This window comes from Hemitrygon akajei, chromosome 25 (assembly GCF_048418815.1).
Source record: "Hemitrygon akajei chromosome 25, sHemAka1.3, whole genome shotgun sequence".
Classification (NCBI taxonomy): Eukaryota; Metazoa; Chordata; class Chondrichthyes; order Myliobatiformes; family Dasyatidae; genus Hemitrygon; species Hemitrygon akajei.
The window spans coordinates 33115211-33130625 of NC_133148.1; positions in this window are offsets into that span (position 1 = coordinate 33115211).

A 15415-nucleotide genomic window follows, 5' to 3' on the forward strand; every position below is an offset into this window, starting at 1 on the left:
TCCTCTGACCACTTTGACCCCATGACCACTCTGACCACTTTGACCCCATGACCCCTCTGACCACTTTGACCCCATGACCCCTCTAACCACTTTGACTCCATAACCACTCTGACCGCTTTGACCCCATGACCCCTCTGACCACTTTGATCACATGTCCACTCTGGCCACTTTGATCACATGTCCCCTCTGACCACTTTGATCACATGACCACTCTGACCACTTTGACCCCATGACCCCTCTGACCATTTTGACCCCATGACCACTCTGACCACTTTGACCCCATGACCCCTCTGACCACTGTGATCTACAATGGACTTTGTTTGAGTTCTTTATTGCAAAAAGAAGTATGTTTTTCTTGTCAACATTGTTCACCTGACACTCCGTGCCTGTGACGCTGCAGCAAGGAAGATTTTCATTTCACCTCTGCGTCCATTTTCATTTCAGCACCGTGCACGTAATGATAAACTTGACTCTTGACTATGAATTCGAGTCACAAAGGGTTAAGGAGTGATCGTTTAGTGACCATTTTAGCCAGAGGGTGGTGAACCTGTAGAATGTGTTGCCACAGGCGACTGTGGAGGCCAAGTCAGTGGGTGTCTTTAAGGCAGAGGGTGATAGGTTTGTGATTGGTCAGGACACGAAGGGACATGGGGAGAAGGCAGGAGATCGGGATTGAGAGGGAAATGGATCAGCCATGATGAAATGAGATAGCAGACTCGATGGGCCAAATGGCCTAATGCTACTCCTACAGCTTAAGGTCTTAACTCCTAATTATCCAATAGTGACCAAACGTTTACTGGATATCTGACAGTCAATGGGAACATTAAAAACAGCATGCTGTAAAGTTAATAGCTTCCACAAAGAAGATGAGGCCAAGGACACAATTTACTTCATCCGATGTCTCCACAAGGATGCTACAGTCGACTGCTGATTGTCTACGGAGCAGCTACAACTGCTCCGATCAACCCATAAACTCACCCCTCCCCCCACAGTAACTCAAGTGGAATCACACGCCATGTGACTGACTTGACAGGGCTACAAGGTCTCGGGGAGAACGGGGAGGAGACAGTCTAGAAGGGAGGAGTTTGTGCAAATTAGTTCCACAGAGCATGGAAGAGTCCAGCATGGGAACAGGCCATTCAGCCCACAATGTCGTGCTGAACCAGCTGAAAAGTAAATCACAAACACCCCAAAAACTAATCCGTCCTACTCACACAATATCCATTTCCCTCCATCTTCCTCACATCCATGTACCTATCTAAAAATCTCTACAAAGCCCCTAATGTATTTGCCTCCACCACCACACCAGGCATCCACCACTCTCTGGGTAAAAATACTTAAGCCGGATTTATACTCCTGCGTCAAATGAACGTCGTAGGTACAGCGTAGCCACGTAACCTGCGCTGTACCTTACACCCTACCCTACACCATAGCCTGACGCGCACTTCTCCAAAAATGTAACTGTGCGTCGCGGCGACGCAGACCGCAACAACTGTGATTGGTCCACATGGTAGTATCGCATTTCCTCCTGTCTACAGGCATACTGTGCATATACTGATGCCAAATAAATGGTTGGAGACGATGAACCAAACCGGCAAATCTACCTGCCGACGTCCGAAAATATTTGAAATGCATTTCCTCGTCCGTGTCTCTCAGTGGCCGGACAAGCACGGAAAATTCACCCTCCTTCTTCCTCAATCCGTTCAATGGTAAGCATGCAGGTACAACAGGCAGTGAAGAAAGCTAATGGCATGTTGGCCTTCATAACAAGGGGAGTTGAGTATAGGAGTAAAGAGGTCCTTCTGCAGTTGTACAGGGCCCTGGTGAGACCACACCTGGAGTACTGTGTTCAGTGTTTGTCTCCAAATTTGAGGAAGGACATTCTTGCTATTGAGGGAGTGCAGCGTAGGTTCACGAGGTTAATTCCCGGGATGATGGGACTGTCGTATGTTAAAAGATTGGAGCGACTGGGCTTGTATACACTGGAATTCAGAAGGATGAGAGGGGATCTGATTGAAACATATAAGATTATTAAGGGATTGGACATGCTAGAGGCAGGAAACATGTTCCCGATGTTGGGGGAGTCCAGAACCAGAGGCCACAGTTTAAGAATAAGGGGTAGGCCATTTAGAACGGAGTTGGGGAAAAACTTTTTCACCCAGAGAGTTGTGGATCTGTGGAATGCTCTGCCTCAGAAGGCAGTGGAGGCCAATTCTCTGGATGCTTTCAAGAAAGAGTTAGATAGAGCTCTTAAAGATAGCGGAGTCAAGGGATATGGGGAGAGGGCAGGAACGGGGTACTGATTGTGGATGATCAGCCATGATCACATTGAATGGTGGTGCTGGCTCGAAGGGCTGAATGGCCTACTCCTGCACCTATTGGCTATTGTCTATAATGGTCGTACACACCATCTCCTCCGACGTCTCTCTTTTCTGCGTTGCAGTCATTTCAATAAAAGTAACCCTAGTTCAACATTTATTAGCTCCAACTCCAACATGATGCGCTCAGTCGCCATTGTTTGAAGTACACGAAGATACTCTACACACAGTGGCGTAGAAACCCCACCACCAACTAGCGTTTTGGCGGTGAATTGCAGAGCGACGCAGGCACGCGAACACACAGGTGTAAATGCTCACAACGGTGCAGGCCACTTACGAAGGCTATCACACAGAACTATAAATCAGCATTTACCCCTCACATCCCTCTTTGAACCTACCCCCCCTCACCTTCAATGCATGCCCACTGATATCAGACATTTCTACCCTGGGAAACAGATACTCCCTCTCTACTCTAACTATGCCTCTCATAATCTCGTAAACTTCGATCGATCTTCCCTCAGACTTCGGTGCGCCAGACAAAAAAGCAGGAGTGGGATATTTATGAGGTAAACATAGGCCATTTGTAAACAAAGCCAACAAGGTGAGGTGAGTTGTGTCAACAATCAAGGTTTAATTAATTAAAAATTAGTTAAAAGCCTTTCTCATGTCCTGTGAAGCGGCAGAAAAGCAGAGAATTTTATCAGTTTGTGATTCCTTATTATTATCTACATTTATCCTATGTCATAAATTTCTTGATCTGAGAGCATCACACATTGAAATGGGTCCTTTGACTCACATAGATCACATCGACCATCAACCACCAATATTCAATCCTATTCTAGTCCCATCGTTTATTCTGCACACACTCCCCTCAACCCCCTGAACGTCCCACCGCTCACTCACACGCCGGGGATAACTTTCAGCAGGCTGTCAACCTGCCGGCCCGCTCGTTTTTGAGATGTGGGAGGGAACTGGAGCACCCAGAGGAACAGGGAGAGCATGCAGTCAGAGGGAGAGCATGCAAACTCCACAGAGACAGCACCGGAGTTCAGGATCGAGCCCTGGACTCCGGATCTGTGAGGCAGGAAAAATACTGGCTCCCCTGCTGAGCTGCCCTGCAGGAGTTTTTTTTAGATCCCTCAAGTAGTTGTAGTTAATTTCAATCTGTTGTTTAGAACGTGTTCTGTGGTATATTGGATGATAAGTCTTGGTGAACTTGCCCCCACCCATTCAGCCCATCAAATGCACCCAAGCAGTGATCCCACCATCCCAATTCCCCTACCTCGTCCTGTGATTTTTCACCCTCATTTACCCTTCAGACCCCTTGCTTTAATTCTTATTCACATACTGGGACTAAGGGGCATTTTCATTATCATCATTTTGTGTCATGTCATATGACATCATCATTATGTGCTGTGTCATATGACATAGGAGATCATGGTCATTGTCTTTCTTCGACCATGATTGTTCTTGGCAAATTTTTCCACAGAAGTGGTTTGCCATTGCCTTCTTCTGGGCAGTGTCTTTACAAGACGGGTGACCCCAGCCATTATCAATACTCTTCAGAGATTGCCTGCCTGGCGTCAGTGGTCACATAACCAGGACTTGTGATCTGCACCGGCTGCTCACACGACCGTCCACCACCTGCTCCCATGGTTTCACATGACCCTGATCATGGTGGGGGAGGGGGTTAGGCAGGTGCTACACTTTGCCCAAGGGTGACCTGCAGGCTAGCGGAGGGAAGGAGCACCTTACACCTCCTTTGGTAGAGACATATCTCCACCCGGACACCATGACACCTCCTCTTACTTAACAGTTCCCCACTAAGGAACACCAGGCCATTGTCTCCCACACCATCACTGACCTTATTGACTCTGGGGATCTCCCATCCTCTGTCACCAACCTCACAGTTCCCACAGCCCACACCTCCCGTCTCTAAGATCCACAAACCCGCCTGTCCAGGTGGACCCATTGTTTCAGCTTGTTCCTGCCCCACTGAACTCACATCTGCATAGCTCGACTCTGTCTTATCTCCCCTAGTTCAGTCCCTTCCTACCTACATCCGTGACACTTCAAATATTCTTGATCTTTTCAAGGATTTAAGGTTCCCTGGCCCCCATCATCTTATTTTCACTGTGGATGTCCAGTCCCTATACACCTCCATCCCCCACCAGGAGGGACACAAAGCTCTCCGTTTCTTTCTGGACACCAGACCCAACTAGTTCCCCTCCAAAACCGCTCTCCTCCGCCTTGCAGAACTTGCCATCACTCTAAGTAAGTTTCCCTTTGGGTCCTCCCACTTCCTTCAGCCAAAAGGTGTAGCCATGGGCACTCACATGGGTCCCTGTTGGTCCCTGTAGCCATGGGCACTCACATGGGTCCCTGTTGGTCCCTGTAGCCATGGGAATTCACATGGGTCCCTGTTGGTCCCTGTAGCCATGGGCACTCACATGGGTCCCTGTTGGTCCCTGTGGCCATGGGCACTCACATGGGTCCCTGTTGGTCCCTGTAGCCATGGGAATTCACATGGGTCCCTGTTGGTCCCTGTAGCCATGGGCACTCACATGGGTCCCTGTTGGTCCCTGTAGCCGTGGGAATTCACATGGGTCCCTGTTGGTCCCTGTAGCCGTGGGAATTCACATGGGTCCCTGTTGGTCCCTGTAGCCGTGGGAATTCACATGGGTCCCTGTTGGTCCCTGTAGCCGTGGGCACTCACATGGGTCCCTGTTGGTCCCTGTAGCCGTGGGCACTCACATGGGTCCCTGTTGGTCCCTGTAGCCGTGGGAATTCACATGGGTCCCTGTTGGTCTCTGTAGCCGTGGGCACTCACATGGGTCCCTGTTGGTCGGCTACGTGGAACAGTCTCTGTTCTACACGGGTGACCGTCCTGCACGTTTCCTACGCTGAATCATTGACTGCATTGCTGCTGCTTCCTGCACCCGTGCTGAACTCGCCGACTTCATCCACTTTGCCTCCAACTTCCAACCTGCCCTCAAATTTATCGGGTCCACTTCTGACACCTCCCTCCCCTTTCTCAATCCCTCTGTCTCTGTCTCCGGAGACAGCTCATCTACTGATGTCTATTATAAACCCATGGACCCGCCCAGGTACCCGGACTATCGCACACTGCTACTTGTAAAAAAACTCCATCCCCTTATCTCAACTCCTCCATCTCCACCGCATCTGCTCTCAGGATGAGGCTTTTCATTCTAGAATGAAGGAGGTGAGCTTCTTCTTCAAAGAAAGGGGCTTCCCTTCCTCCATCGTCAACTCTGTCCTCAACTGTATCTCTTCTATTTCACGCACGTCTGCTCTTACCCCGTCCTCCCGCCACCCTACCAGGGATAGGGTTACTCGTCTTCACCTACCACCCCTCCAGCCTCCGCATCCAGCACATAATTCTCTGAAACGACCATCTCCAATGGGATCCCATCACCAAGCACATCCTTGCCTGCCCCCCACTTGCTGCTCTCCGCAGGGATCGCTCCCTATGCGACTCCCTTGTCCACTCGTCCCACCCCACTGAACAAGCAGAACGAGTGTTACACCTGCCCCTCCACCTTCTCCCTCACTACCATTCAGGGCCCCAAACAGTCCTCCCAGGTGAGGCGACACTTCACCTGTGAGTCTGTCGGGGTCATCTACTGTGGCCGGTGCTCCTGGTGTGGCCTCCTGAATATCGGTGAGGCCCGGCGTAGATTGGGAGACTGCTTTGCCGAGCATCTGTGCTCTGTCTGCCAGAATAAGCTGGATCTGAATAAGCGGCCACCCATTTTAATTCCACTTCCCATTCCCATTCTGATATGTCCATCCATGGCCTCCTCCACTGTCAGGATGAGGCCACACTCAGGTTGGAGGAACAACATCAGGGCAGCCTCCAACCTGATGGCATGGACATCGATTTCTCCAACTTCCGGTAATGCCCCCCTCCATCCCCTTGTCCCTCTCTCACCTTCTTGCCCACCCATCGCCTCCCTCTGGTGCTCCTCCTGACTTTTTCTTTCTTCCATGGCCTTCTGTGTCTCTCACCAATCAACGTCCCAGCTCTTTACTTCATCCCTCCCCCTCCAGGTTTCACCTATCGCCCGGTGTTTCTCTCCCCCCTCCCCCCACCTTTTAAATCTGCTCCTCAGCTTTTCACCTCCAGTCCTGCCGAAGGGTCTCGGCCCGAAACGTCGACCGTACTTTTTCCCACAGATGCTGCCCGGCCTGAATGTGTGTTGCCTTGTCAAAATGCCTTTCTTCATAAGATTCGAGATTCAAGATATTTTGTTGTCATTTCCCCTTAACCATTGTAAAGGAAAATCAAGATGATTGTTACTCCTGATCAGAGGCACAAAAAAAATGTCAAAAACCAATAGATATAAATGTAAAATTTAATTATCGCTTGTTAGGCCGCTGGCATCTGGGGCAGCAGTGAAGGTCCTCCATCCCTGGGCTTCGTTCATCTTGTCTGTATCTTCCTCTCAGCTTTCACTCCCGTCAGCCACGTAAATCCCGAGTGGAGACTCAGGAATACCGTCACACTCGGATGTAGAAGGATTCTTCATTGTTTCCATAACGGTTTTGCTTGACCGGTCAGGGTTGCTAGCCCTGAGCTCAACCCCTGAACCTGGAGGACCGGTGGGCCTCTATGTGGTGAACTACGTATACCTGTCTGGACACGCCCCCCCCCCCCCCCCCTGCTGACTGCTCCTGTGGCTCCTCCCACTGACCCCGGTATGAAGGCGATTGGAGACACAGCCCCGGCCTCAGTCTCCAGGATGTAGTGTGGCGGTCACTTGCTGCTTGTTCTTTCTTCCAGCCAATAAAAGCCTATATCTCGCCTCACATCTCCGAGAGTTATTGATGGTACATCACACTCTTAGTCTGGCCTCTACCCTTTGACCTCTTTGGCATGGGTGACCCTACCAAGAGCCAAAGCACAAAGCCCTGACTCCAGCCAACATAGCTCTCATTGAGGCATGTAAACCTCCAAACCACGACAAGGGCGCGGTCCTCTTGAAAGCTGAATATAAAAACCATCTGATAACAGACAATGTGTACACACACAGACTGGTTGTACGTGACACTGGGTGATGTGATTAGATGGGTTAGTGGGTGGAGGTGTTGATCAGCTTGACAGACTCGGGAAGGTTCACAAACAGAAGTCTGCAGATGCTGGAAATCCAAAGCAACACACACACACAAAATGCTGGAGGGACTCAGCAGGCTGGGCAGCATCTGTGGAAAAGAGTCAACAGACGACGTTTCAGGCCGAGACCCTTCATCAGGGGTTTTTGAGCCTGGAGGTCCAGGAGTGGATGCAGCCTGTTGGGAGCAGGCCAAACAGTCCGTGGGCAGGGTGGGTGAGATCCTCCATGATTTTACTGGCTTTTTCCCCACACATTCCTGTATATATGTCCTTAATGGCAGGTAGGCTTGTAGAGCCCTCCTGCCTCACCGATTCCGAGTATTGAACCGGACTGCAATACATCTAATCCTTTCATCCACATCCCCAGTACAGTTCGTCAGTCTGACTCATCCCCTCTGAAACTGAAACAGGACAGGAAACGACTGATATCCTGGTCCCTCACGAGATGTCTGTTCCCCAAATGTGAAACAGGAACCATGCAGAACTGGGGCTAACAAAGTTCACTTTAATCGTTCATCACTGGCCGACTCAGTGACAGCAGACCGTGAACTACACACGCGGAACCCTCGACCAGTTTCACTGGGAAGTTGGTGTTGATGGCGGAGTGAATGGCACGAGTGCCACCTGCTGGTTGGATGTCTGCGGAACAGTTTACTGTTGGTCCCGTGTACAGGCTGTCCCTGAGCTACCAGCCCCATACACAGGTGCCAGCTCCCATAAGATTATTAAAGTCAAAACTTAGATGTATGTCCCTAGGAACAGCAGATTAAGTCTCTCTCTCTCTCTATGTCTCTCACAGACTCTCTCTCTCTGTCTGTCTCTGTCCCTCTCTCTCCCTCTCACTCTCTCTCTGTTCCTCTCTCCCTCACTCTCTCTCTCTGTCCCTCTGATGCTCTCTGTCCCTCTCACTCTCTATCTGTTCCTCTCTCTCGCTCTCTCCCTCTCTTCTCTCTCTGTCCCTTACTGCCTTCCTCCTCTCTCTCTTTCTCTCTCTGTTCCTCTCTCTCTCTGTCCCTCACTCTGTCTGTCTCTGTTCCTCTCTCTCTCTCACCCTCTCTCTCTATCCCCCCTCTGTCTCTGTCCCTCTCTCTCCCTCTCACTCTCCCTCTCTCTGTTCCTCTCTCCCTCACTCTCTCCCTCACTCTCTCTCTCTGTCCCTGTTGCTCTCTGTCCCTCTCCCTCTCTCTCTGTTCCTCTTTTTCGTTCTCTCCCTCTCTTCTCGTTCTCTGTTCTTAATTCTCTGTCTCTCACTCCCTTCCTCCTCTCTCTCTCACTGTGGTGAACTACATATACCTGTCTGGACTGCTCCTGTGGCTCCTCCCACAGACCCCTGTATAAAGGCGATTGAGGCCTGATGCCCAGCCTCATTCCCCAGGATGTAGTGTTGTTCATTCTTCCAGTCAATAAAAGCCGATACCTCGCTTCCTACATCTCAGCGTGAGTTATTGAAGGTGCATCACTCTCTCTCTCTGTCCCTCACTCTCTTCCCCCCTCTCTCTTCTCTTTGTCTGTCTGTTCCCCTCTGTCTCTCTCTCTCTCCCCCCCCCTTCTCTCTCTGTTCCTCTCTCCCTCTCTTTGTCTGACTCTCTCTCTCTTTCTTGTCTGTTTGTCGGTCTCTCTGTCTGTCTCTCCTCACTTTAAAACCACAAGATATAGGAGCAGAATGAGGCCATTCGGCCCATCAAGTCTGCTCCGCCATTTCATCATGGCTGATCCAATTTTCCCTCAGCCCCAATCTCCTGCCTTCTCCCCGTATCCCTTCATGCCCTGACCAACCAAGACCTTATCAACCTCTGCTGTAAATATACACAATGACTTGGCCTCCACAGATGTCCGTGGCAAAGAATTCCACAGATTCACCACCCTCTGGCTAAAGAAATTCCTCCTCATCTCCATTCTAAAATGACACCTCTCTATTCTGAGGCCGTGTCCCCTGGTCTAAGACTCTCCCACCACAGGAAACATCCTCTCCACATCCACTCTATCGAGGCCTTTCACCATTCGATAGGTTTCAATGAGGTCACCCCTCATTCTTCTGAATTCCAGCGAGTAGAGGTCCAGAGCCATTAAACACTTCATGTGACAAGCCCTTCAATGACTTTAAGTAATCGTTATTATCAGTCTTGCATGCTTGTGTTGCTCTCAGTACGTGGCCGTAGTGAGGGAGAGGGGTTAAATATCTGAAAGGACCTCCTCAGGATTCGGTGGCAGTTCAGCCCCCGTGCTGATATCCGGGCACTCATTTGGTGGGGGAGTAGGCCTAGAGGATCTGCTGCTGGGCTTGATCCTGGGCCTCCCCAAAATGGACCTTCGAAGGTCCAGGCACAGGCAGTCGAGGGCTCTGCCTGGGCCAACTGCTTGCCCCTCCTTTGGGGAAGCGTCCATGTCCAGCTCTCCTTGGGGAGGGAGCATGGGTACAGTGGGGGGATTTCTGGGAATGGTGGGCCCCCTCAAGCAAATTAACCATTTTATAGACAGTGATAGTCGTATTTTAACTTCAATTTGTTCACCGTCTTGATGTTTGTGTTTTGTGTGAATGAACTTTTGTAGTTTTGGGGGGAGAAAACCATTTTGAGGTATTGTCGTGAATTTTGCATGTTGTACTGGAGTCCTGTGCTTGTTGGGCGCTGGAAAGTGAGGCAACAATTTGCAGGCTGCCCCCAGCACACCCTCGGAGGCAAGAGAGAGTCTGCAGATGCTGGAAATCCGAGCAACACACAGAGAAATGCCGGAGGAACTCAGCAGGCCAGGCAGCGTCTGTGGAGAAGAGTACAGTTGATGTTTCAGGCCGAGACCCTTCAACAGGACTGGAGAAAAAAAAAGCTGAGGGGTAGATTTAAAAGGTGGGGGGAGGAGAGAAAGAAATACGAGGTGAGAGCTGAAACCTGGAGGGGGAGGAATGAAGCAAAGAGCTGGGAAGTTGATTGGTGAAAGACACAGAAAGACCATCAAGTCAAGTCAAGTCACTTTTTATTGTCATTTCGACCATAACTGCTGGTACTGTACACAGTGAAAATGAGACAACATTTTTTCAGGACCATGGTGTTACATAACACAGTCCAAAAACTAGACTGAACTATGTAAAAAACAACACAGAAAAAAAACTACACTAGACTACAGACCTACCCAGGACTGCATAAAGTGCACAAAACAGTGCAAACATTACTATAAATAATAAACAAGACAATAGGGCAGTAAGGTGTCAGTCCAGGCTCTGGGTATTGAGAAGTCTGATAGCTTGGGGGAAGAAACTGTTGCACAGTCTGGTTGTGAGAGCCCGAATGCTTCGGAGCCTTTTCCCAGACGGCAGGAGGGAGAAGAGTTTGTATGAGGGGTGCATGGGGTCCTTCATAATGCTGTTTTGCGGATGCAGCGTGTAGTGTAAATGTCCGTGATGGCGGGAAGAGAGACCCCGATGATCTTCCCAGCTGACCTCACTATCTGCTGCAGAGTCTTGCGATCCGAGACGGTGCAATTCCCAAACCGGGCAGTGATGCAGCTGCTCAGGACGCTCTCAATACAACCCCTGTAGAATGTGATGAGGATGGAGGGGTGGGAGATGGACTTTCCTCAGCCTTCGCAGAAAGTAGAGACGCTGCTGGGCTTTCTTTGCTATGGAGCTGGTGTTGAGGGACCAGGTGAGATTCTCCGCCGGGTGAACACCAAGAAATTTGGTGCTCTTAATAATCTCTACCGAGAAGCCATCAATGTTCAGCGGGGAGTGGTCGCTCCGTGCCCTCCTGAAACCAACAACCATCTCTTTTGTTTTGTTCACATTCATGGAGATGAGGTGAGAGAGAGAGAAAAATGGTGAAGGAAAGGTGGGGGGTATTGCTGGAAGTTTGAGAAATCAATGCTCATGCCATCAGGTTGGAGGCTACCCAAACGGAATATAAAGTGTTTTTCTTCCAGCCTGAGTGTGGCCTCATCCCGACAGTGGAGGAAGCCATGGATGGACATATGGGAATGGGAATTGGGAGTGGAATTAAAATGGATGGCCACTGGGAGATCCTGCTTTCTCTGGCGGATGGAGCGTAGGTTCTCGGTGAAGCGATCTATGTCGGAGCCATTTATTTATTTGTTTGTCGACACGGCGTGAAATAAGCCCTTCCGGCCTTCGAGTCGTGCCTCCCCAGCGATCTCCTACAACCCCGATTTAACCCTGACCTAATCTCGGGACAAACCGCAGTTCCAGTTAACCTGCCAACCGGTATGTCTTTGGACTGCGGGAGGACACCGGAGCACCCGGAGGAAACCCACGCGGTCCACAGGAAGGACGGACGGACGGAGACTCCTTACGGAATGGCGCCAGAGTTGAACTTCGAACTCTGGGAGGTCCAAAGCTGTAATCGTGCTGTGTGGCTTGTTAACACAAGTGACACCTCTCACTGTACGTCTTGATGCACTCCACATGTGATGGATAGATCTGAAACTAGTTTTGGGCTTACAGACACATGATCAGAATCAGGTTTCATATCACCAGCGTACGTCGTGAAATTCATTAACTTTACTGCAGCAGTAGAGTGAAATAATCTATAAATTACAGTAAGAGTAAATATGTATATATGTTAAGTATATAATTTTATATATATTATATATCAAGTTATGTTGAGTAAGTAATGCAAAAAGAGAAAAAATGTGGTGAGATATTGTTCATGGGTTCAATATCCATTTAGGAATCGAATGGCAGAGGGGAAGAAGCTGTTCCTGAATCGCTGAGTGTGTGTCTTCAGGCTTCTGTACCTCCTTCCTGATGGTAGCAATGAGAAGAGGGCATGTCCTGGGCGATTCGGGTCCTTAATGATGGACGCTGCCTTTTTGAGGCATCGTTCCCTTAAGACATCCTGGACACTACGGAGGCTAGTTTACAGCTGACTGAGTTTACAACTCTCTGCAGATTACTTCTGTGGGAACTTCTACTTTACAAAAAGACGACTCGACAATTGATGGCAAAAGAGCATCTATATCGGGGACGGCAAATGATATTTACAATACAGAGGCTTCCCGGTACCTCGTACGGCCTGGGTGGAGGAACTATATACAATTGGGGGGGGGGGGGCTTCTTCACACAGAGAGTGGTGGGAGTGTGGAATGAGCTGCCAGATGAAGTGGTAAATGCGGGCTCACTTTTAACATTTAAGAAAAACTTGGACAGGTACATGGATGAGAGGGGTTTGGAGGGATATGGGTCAGGTGCAGGTCAGTGGGACCAGGCAGAAAAATGGTTCGGCACAGCCAAGAAGGGCTGAAGGGCCTGTTTCTGTGCTGTAATGTTCTATGGCTCTATGTTCTATAATGGGATGCTTTGTGATGTTTGCCTGGCTCCATGCTGAACTGAGGCCGTGGTCCGCTCCGGCCACTGTGACGCCTGGCTTCGCGTCTCCGGTCCCACAACGTTTACTCGACTCTGCGCTGAACTGAGGCCGTGGCTCGCTCCGGCCGCTGTGACGCCTGGCTTCGCGTCTCCGGTCCCACAACGTTTACTCGACTCTGCGCTGAACTGAGGCCGTGGTCCGCTCCGGCCGCTGTGACGCCTGGCTTCGCGTCTCCGGTCCCACAACGTTTACTCGACTCTGCGCTGAACTGAGGCCGTGGCTCACTCCGGCCGCTGTGACGCCCGGCTTCGCGTCTCCCGTCCCACAACGTTTACTCGACTCTGCGCTGAACTGAGGCCGTGGCCCGCTCCGGCCGCTGTGACGCCCGGCTTCGCGTCTCCCGTCCCACAACGTTTACTCGACTCTGCGCTGAACTGAGGCCGTGGCCCGCTCCGGCCGCTGTGACGCCCGGCTTCGCGTCTCCGGTCCCACAACGTTTACTCGACTCTGCGCTGAACTGAGGCCGTGGCCCGCTCCGGCCGCTGTGACGCCCGGCTTCGCGTCTCCGGTCCCACAACGTTTACTCGACTCTGCGCTGAACTGAGGCCGTGGTCCGCTCCGGCCGCTGTGACGCCCCGGCTTCGCGTCTCCGGTCCCACAACGTTTACTCGACTCTGCGCTGAACTGAGGCCGTGGTCCGCTCCGGCCCGCTGTGACGCCTGGCTTCGCGTCTCCGGTCCCACAACGTTTACTCGACTCTGCGCTGAACTGAGGCCGTGGCTCGCTCCGGCCGCTGTGACGCCCGGCTTCGCGTCTCCGGTCCCACAACGTTTACTCGACTCTGCGCTGAACTGAGGCCGTGGCTCGCTCCGGCCGCTGTGACGCCCGGCTTCGCGTCTCCGGTCCCACAACGTTTACTCGACTCTGCGCTGAACTGAGGCCGTGGTCCGCTCCGGCCGCTGTGACGCCCGGCTTCGCGTCTCCGGTCCCACAACGTTTACTCGACTCTGCGCTGAACTGAGGCCGTGGTCCGCTCCGGCCGCTGTGACGCCTGGCTTCGCGTCTCCGGTCCCACAACGTTTACTCGACTCTGCGCTGAACTGAGGCCGTGGCCCGCTCCGGCCGCTGTGACGCCCGGCTTCGCGTCTCCGGTCCCACAACGTTTACTCGACTCTGCGCTGAACTGAGGCCGTGGTCCGCTCCGGCCGCTGTGACGCCCGGCTTCGCGTCTCCGGTCCCACAACGTTTACTCGACTCTGCGCTGAACTGAGGCCGTGGCCCGCTCCGGCCGCTGTGACGCCCGGCTTCGCGTCTCCGGTCCCACAACGTTTACTCGACTCTGCGCTGAACTGAGGCCGTGGCTCGCTCCGGCCGCTGTGACGCCCGGCTTCGCGTCTCCGGTCCCACAACGTTTACTCGACTCTGTGCTGAACTGAGGCCGTGGCCCGCTCCGGCCGCTGTGACGCCCGGCTTCGCGTCTCCGGTCCCACAACGTTTACTCGACTCTGTGCTGAACTGAGGCCGTGGCCCGCTCCGGCCGCTGTGACGCCCGGCTTCGCGTCTCCGGTCCCACAACGTTTACTCGACTCTGTGCTGAACTGAGGCCGTGGCCCGCTCCGGCCGCTGTGACGCCCGGCTTCGCGTCTCCGGTCCCACAACGTTTACTCGACTCTGTGCTGAACTGAGGCCGTGGCCCGCTCCGGCCGCTGTGACGCCCGGCTTCGCGTCTCCGGTCCCACAACGTTTACTCGACTCCGTGCTGAACTGAGGCCGTGGCCCACTCCGGCCGCTGTGACGCCCGGCTTCGCGTCTCCGGTCCCACAACGTTTACTCGACTCCGTGCTGAACTGAGGCCGTGGCCCACTCCGGCCGCTGTGACGCCTGGCTTCGCGTCTCCGGTCCCACAACGTTTACTTGACTCCGTGCTGAACTGAGGCCGTGGCCCACTCCGGCCGCTGTGACGCCTGGCTTCGCGTCTCCGGTCCCACAACGTTTACTCGACTCCGCGCTGAACTGAGGCCGTGGCCCACTCTGGCCGCTGTGACGCCTGGCTTCGCGTCTCCGGTCCCACAACGTTTACTTGACTCCGTGCTGAACTGAGGCCGTGGCCCACTCTGGCCGCTGTGACGCCTGGCTTCGCGTCTCCGGTCCCACAACGTTTACTTGACTCCGTGCTGAACTGAGGCCATCGCCTGCTCCAGCCACAGTGATGCCCGGCTTCGCGGTCTTTCATAAAACTTCATTTCTGAACACTCACTTTTATTGCTGGCGGAGTTTGTTTTTCTGTGGCACATTGGGTGTTTGACCACTTCCTCCTTTTAAATGTGTTCTGTTGGGGTTTATTGTTTCATGGCTGCCTGTAAGAAGACCTCTCTCTTGTATACGTACTTTGATAATAAATATACTTCGAACTTTTGAAATTCCAGGGATGAGATCAGGAAATGAAACAACTGGCCTGGTGATGGGAGGCGGATGGATGTCTGCCGCCAGCGGTGTACCGCGGAGAGCGGTGACGGAACCTTGGTTCGTTGACGTGGATGTAAACGAGTTGGGCGAAAGGCAGGCGGTCCGACCAGCAAGCCTGCAGACGGCACGGAAATCCGCAGAGCCACAGACGGCGAAGAAGATTGTCCAAAGATAGAGCGGCT